Genomic DNA, 6,540 nt, shown 5'->3' with positions numbered 1-6,540 from the left:
CACCTTGTTGTTTCGGATTCTCCAGCATCTGCAGTTCCTACTATCTGAGTATGAATGGTGACTGTTACTAAGGACATGGCCCAATGCAAGGGGTTCGAAGAGCTTTTTTAATCTGAGAGTTGTACCCTGAGAATTGTTTGGAGAGTAGAGTTGGGTTCCTGCTAAACGGCAAGGCTGGCAAAATTCACTACAAAGTGCTCACTGACCTGACCTGTGCTCATCAACCAATGTCTTGATTTTTAAAATTCTCATTCTTATTTTCAAATGTCTTTGTGGACTAGATCTCCCTCATTTAGCACTCATCTGTGTTCCCTTTATCCCTCTTCAGCATTCCTTATTTAACTTGCACCAATGTTGGCAGCCATACCTTCAGCTGTTCCAGGACCTAGGCTCTGGAAATCCCTCTGGCCATCGCACCTCTTTCTTCTTTTGTGTACCGTCTTAAAGACCTGTCCTAATATGTTGCATGGCTCAGTACCAAATTTTGTTTCACAGTGCCTTGTTACAATATTTTACTGAATTTTACTGAATACTTTACTTTATTAATGCTAGTTATTGGGGAGGGAAAGAAAATCTGTGCTGTATACTACCAAGTTCATGGGAAACGGGAGCTTGCATCTCGATAGCGCCTTGAGCCCTCCAGCTATCCACAGGTTTGTTCTACCCAATAGAGTAGTTCTGAATTGCAATCAAGTTTGTATTATAGGAAACAGTAGCCAAGAGGTAGAAAAAAGAAGGCCCTGCCTGCTAAAAGGTTTTTAAAATTCTGAAGAAGTTTGATAGACAGGAATAGTATGAAAGTCCATAACTAGTAGGTAGCCATTAACTGAATTCGATAGTAACAAAACTTCTCCTGATTTGCCTAAGTGTCCTTGAAATGTCGGTTTGGCTGCCACATGGAGACAGATCATTAACAAAACTAGCTTTTCACTAAACATATCTAGGTACTTGAGAGGGGAAGTGGCTAGGAGAATATGATTAGAACATGGTCTCCAGATGTAGGGAGGCTGTTTAATCCTTGCCCCAGTCCTAATGTCTTCATTCAGGGTGGTGAACCTGTGGAAATTGCTGCCTACAGAAGGCTGTAGAGTCCTATATTTAAGAAATAAATGAATTTCTAGTTATTCAAGGCATGTAATAGTAGGGGGAGAGAAGGTAAAAGGTCGATCATGATGAATGATAGAGCAGTTGCAATGGGCTGATTGGCCTACACTAGTTCCTATTTCTGTCTTTATCGAGGAAAAACCGGAGGTGGCTCTTGGAAATCCCTCCAGCCATCGCACCTCTTTCTTCTTTTGTGACCCTTCTTAAAGACCTGTGCTAATATTTTGCTTGGCTCAGTACCAAATTTTGATGATCGTCCATCATGATCGACCCTTTACCTTCTCTCCCCCTACTATTACATGCCTTGAGCGACTAGAAATTCATTTATTTGGGCTTTTCTCTTTAGAACAACGAAGGATGAGAGGTGACTTGATAGAGGTGTACAAAATGATCAGAGGTATAGATAGAGTAGATAGCCAGAAACTTTTTCCTAGGGTGGACGTAGCTTTTACGAGGGGACATAGTTTTAAAGTGAAAGGAGGTAGATACCGGGGAGACGTCGGAGGTAGGTTCTTTACTCGGAGAGTGGTAGGGACGTGGAATGCATTGCTGGAGAGGGGGTGGAGTCGGCCTCATTTAGGGGCATTTAAGCGGCTATTAGATAGGCATATGAATAATCGTATAAGGTAGCAGTGGAGGTTAGATAGACCTTAGGTTTAGGCTAAAAGTTCGGCACAACATCGTGGGCCGAAGGGCCTGTACTGTTCTATGTTCTAAAGATAGGACCTTTTGTCGGTGGCTCTTGTGGGGGATAAATACTGCTATTGAACAGATGGGCCGAATGGCCTGTATCTGTGTTGCAATTGGTTTGATCCCATTCTCAATTGGATGACCATCTCAAAGATTCCTAATTTTAAAAATCGTCAGTCCAGAATCTATGTGGCTTAAAGTTAGTTACTGGAGACCACAACGCCATCCAGGCACCCTTTGTTTTTGCAGATTTTGCCTGTGAAGGAAAAAAGAGAGGAAGGGTCACTGGACCTGAAATGTTAACTGTTTTCCCCTCCACAGATGCTGCCAGACCTGCTGAGCTTTTCCAGTAACTTTGTTTTTGTTCCTGATTTACAGCATCCACAGTTCTTTTGGTTTTTAAAGATAGGTGGAAGGCCAGGTAGTCTTGAGGAAGCGGGGAGGCTGCAGAAGGGCTTGGGAACGTGAGAGGTGATGCATTTAGGCTACGCCTCTTGTTCCTCCCTATTTTCGAAATGAGGAAAGGCTTCAGAAAACTGAAGCATAAAGGGACTTGGGAGTGCTAATTCAGGATTCTCTTAAGGTTAACATACAGGTTTAGTTGGCAGTTAGGAAGGCTAATGCAGCATTAGCGTTAGCATTCAGTCTGAGAGAGTGAGAATAGAAGGCTGGGGATGTACTGCTGTATAAGGCTTTGGTTAGACTGCACTTGGAATAGTGTGACCAGTTTTGGGCCCTGTACTGAAGGAAGGATATGCTGCCCTTCGAGGGGACGCAGAGGATTACAAGACTGATCCTGAGGATGGAGGGCTTGTCATGTTGAGGAGCAGTTGAGGACATAGAACATTACAGCGCAGTACAGGCCCTTCGGCCCTCGATGTTGCGCCGACCTGTGAAACCAATCTGAAGCCCATCTAACCTAAACTATTCCATTATCATCCATATGTTTATCCAATGACCATTTAAATGCCCTTAAAGTGGGCGAGTCTACTATTTTTGCAGGCAGGGCATTCCACGCCCTTACTACTCTCTGAGTAAAGAACCTACCTCTGACATCTGTCTTATATCTATCACCCCTCAATTTAAAGCTATGTCCCCTCGTGCTAGCCATCACCATCCGAGGAAAAAGGCTCCCACTGTCCACCCTGTCTAATACTCTGATCATCTTGTATGTCTCTATCAAGTCACCTCTTAACCTTCTTCTCTCTAACGAAAACAGCCTCAAAACCCTCCGCCTTTCCTCATAAGACCTTCCCTCCATACCAGGCAACATCCTGGTAAATCTCCTCTGCACCCTTTCCAATGCTTCCACATCCTTCCTATATGCGGTGACCAGAACTGTACGCAATACTCCAAGTGCGGCCGCACCAGAGTTTTGTACAGCTGCAACATGACCTCATGGCTCCGAAACTCAATCCCTCTACCAATAAAACCTAACATACTGTACGCCTTCTTAACAACGCTATCAACCTGGGTGGCAACTTTCAGTGATCTATGCACATGGACACCGAGATCTTTCTGCTCATCCACACTACCAAGAATCTTACCATTAGCCCAGTACTCTGTATTCCTGTTACTCCTTCCAAAGTGAATCACCTCACACTTTTCTGCATTAAACTCCATTTGCCACCTCTCAGCCCAGCTCTGCAGCTTATCTATGTCCCTCTGTAACCTGCAACATCCTTCCGCACTATCCACAACTCCACCGACTTTGGTGTCATCCGCAAATTTACTAACCCATCCTTCTACGCCCTCATCCAGGTCATTTATAAAAATGACAAACAGCAGTGGCCCCAAAACAGATCCTTGAGGTACACCACTAGTAACTGAACTCCAGGATGAACATTTCCCATCAACCACCACCCTCTGTCTTCTTACAGCTAGCCAATTTCTGATCCAAACCGCTAAATCACCCTCAATCCCATGCCTCCGTATTTTCTGCAATAGCCTACCATGGGGAACCTTATCAAACGCTTTACTGAAATCCAAATACACCACATCAACCGCTTTACCCTCATCCACCTGTTTGGTCACCTTCTCGAAGAACTCAATAAGGTTTGTGAGGCACGACCTACCCTTCACAAAACCGTGTTGACTATCCCTAATCAAATTATTCCTTTCTAGATGATTATAAATCCTATCTCTTATAATCCTTTCCAACACTTTACCCACAACCGAAGTAAGGCTCACTGGTCTATAATTACCAGGGTTGTCTCTACTCCCCTTCTTGAACAAGGGGACAACATTTGCTAGTCTCCAGTCTTCTGGCACTATTCCTGAAGACAATGACGACATAAAGATCAAAGCCAAAGGCTCTGCAATCTCCTCTCTAGCTTCCCAGAGAATCCTAGGATAAATCCCATCCGGCCCAGGGGACTTATCTATTTTCACACCTTCCAGAATTGCTAACACCTCCTCCTTATGAACCTCAATCCCGTCTAGTCTAATAGACTGTATCTCAGTATTCTCCTCGACTACATTGTCTTTTTCCTGCGTGAATACTGACGAAAAATATTCATTTAGCACCTCTCCTATCTCTTTGGACTCCACGCACAACTTCCCACTATTGTCCTTGACCGGCCCCAATCTTACTCTAGTCATTCTTTTATTCCTGACATACCTATAGAAAGCTTTAGGGTTTTCCTTGATCCTACCTGCTAAAGACTTCTCATGTCCCCTCCTGGCTCTTCTTAGCTCTCTCTTTAGGTCCTTCCTGGCTAACTTGTAACTCTCAAGCGCCCTCACTGAGCCTTCACGCCTCATCTCTACATAAGCCTCCCTCTTCGTCTTGACAAGAGATTCAACTTCTTTAGTAAACCACGGTTCCCTCGCTCGACCACTTCCTCCCTGCCTGACAGGTACATACTTCTCAAGGACATGCAGTAGCTGTTCCTTGAACAAGCTCCACATTTCAATTGTGCCCAGCCCCTGCAGTTTCCTTCTCCATCCTATGCATCCTAAATCTTGCCTCATCGCCTCATAATTGCCTTTCCCCCAGCTATAACTCTTGCCCTGCTTTATATACCGATCCCTTTCCATCGCTAAAGTAAACGTAACCGAATTGTGGTCACTATCACCAAAGTGCTCTCCTACCTCCAAATCTAACACCTGGCCTGGTTCATTACCCAGTACCAAATCCAATGTGGCCTCGCCTCTTGTTGGCCTATCTACATACTGTGTCAGGAAACCCTCCTGCACACATTGGACAAAAACTGACCCATCTGAAGTACTCGAACTATAGCGTTTCCAGTCAATATTTGGAAAGTTAAAGTCCCCCATAACAACTACCCTGTTACTTTCGCTCCTATCCAGAATCATCTTTGCAATCTTTTCCTCTACATCTCTGGAACTTTTCGGAGGCCTATAGAAAACTCCCAACAGGGTGACCTCTCCTTTCCTGGTTCTAACCTCAGCCCATGCTACGTCAGTAGACGAGTTGTCATCAAACGTCCTTTCTGCCACCGTAATACTGTCCTTGACTAACAATGCCACACCTCCCCCTCTTTTACCACCTTCCCTGATCTTACTGAAACATCTAAACCCCGGAACCTGCAACAACCATTCCTGTCCCTGCTCTATCCATGTCTCCGAAATGGCCACAACATCGAAGTCCCAGGTACCAACCCATGCTGCAAGTTCACCCACCTTATTCCGGATGCTCCTGGCATTGAAGTAGACACACTTCAAACCACCTTCCTGCCTGCTGGTACACTCCTGCGATAGGGTTGAAACCTTATTTATGACCTCACTACTCTCAACCGCCTGTACACTGGAGCTACAATTCAGGTTCCCACCCCCCTGTTGAATTAGTTTAAACCCTCCCGAAGAGCATTAGCAAATTTCCCCCCCAGGATATTGGTACCCCTCTGGTTCAGGTGTAGACCATCCCGTTTGTAGAGGTCCCACCTACCCCAGAATGAGCCCCAATTATCCAGGTATCTGAATCCCTCCCACCTGCACCGTCCCTGTAGCCACGTGTTCAACTGCTCTCTCTCCCTATTCCTCACCCCGCTAGCACTTGGCACGGGTAACAAACCAGAGATAACAACTCTGTTTGTTCTAGCTCTAAGCTTCCACCCTAGCTCCTTGAATTTCTGCCTTATGTCCCCATCCCTTTTCCTACCTATGTCGTTGGTGCCTATGTGGACCACGACTTGGGGCTGCTCCCCCTCCCCCTTAAGGATCCCGAAAACACGATCCGAGACATCACGGACCCTGGCACCTGGGAGGCAACACACCAACTGCGAGTCTCTCTCGTTCCCACAGAATCTCCTATCTGTCCCCCTAACTATGGAGTCCCCAATGATTAATGCTCTCCTCCTCTCCCCCCTTCCCTTCTGAGCAACAGGGACAGCCTCTGTGCCAGAGATCTGTACCCCATGGCTTACCCCTGGTAAGTCGTCCCCGCCAACAGTATCTAAAACGGTATACTTGTTTTTGAGGGGAATGGCCACAGGGGATCCCTGCACTGTCTGCCTGTTCCCTTTCCGTCCCCTGACTGTAACCCATCTACTTTTTTCCTGTACCTGAGGTGTGACTACCTCTCCGTAACTCCTCTCAATTACCCTCTCAGCCTCCCGAATGATCCGAAGTTCATCCAGCTCCAGCTCCAGCTCCAGTTCTGTACTCAATGGAGTTCAGAAGGATGGTGGGTGCATCAGATTGAAACAGAATACTGAGAGGTCTGGATAGAAGTGGAGAAGGTGTTTTCACAAGTAGGAGAGAATTGTACATAAGAGCACAGCC

This window comes from Rhincodon typus, chromosome 40 (assembly GCF_021869965.1).
Source record: "Rhincodon typus isolate 14 chromosome 40, sRhiTyp1.1, whole genome shotgun sequence".
NCBI classification, from domain to species: Eukaryota; Metazoa; Chordata; class Chondrichthyes; order Orectolobiformes; family Rhincodontidae; genus Rhincodon; species Rhincodon typus.
This window is presented reverse-complemented; position numbering follows the sequence as displayed.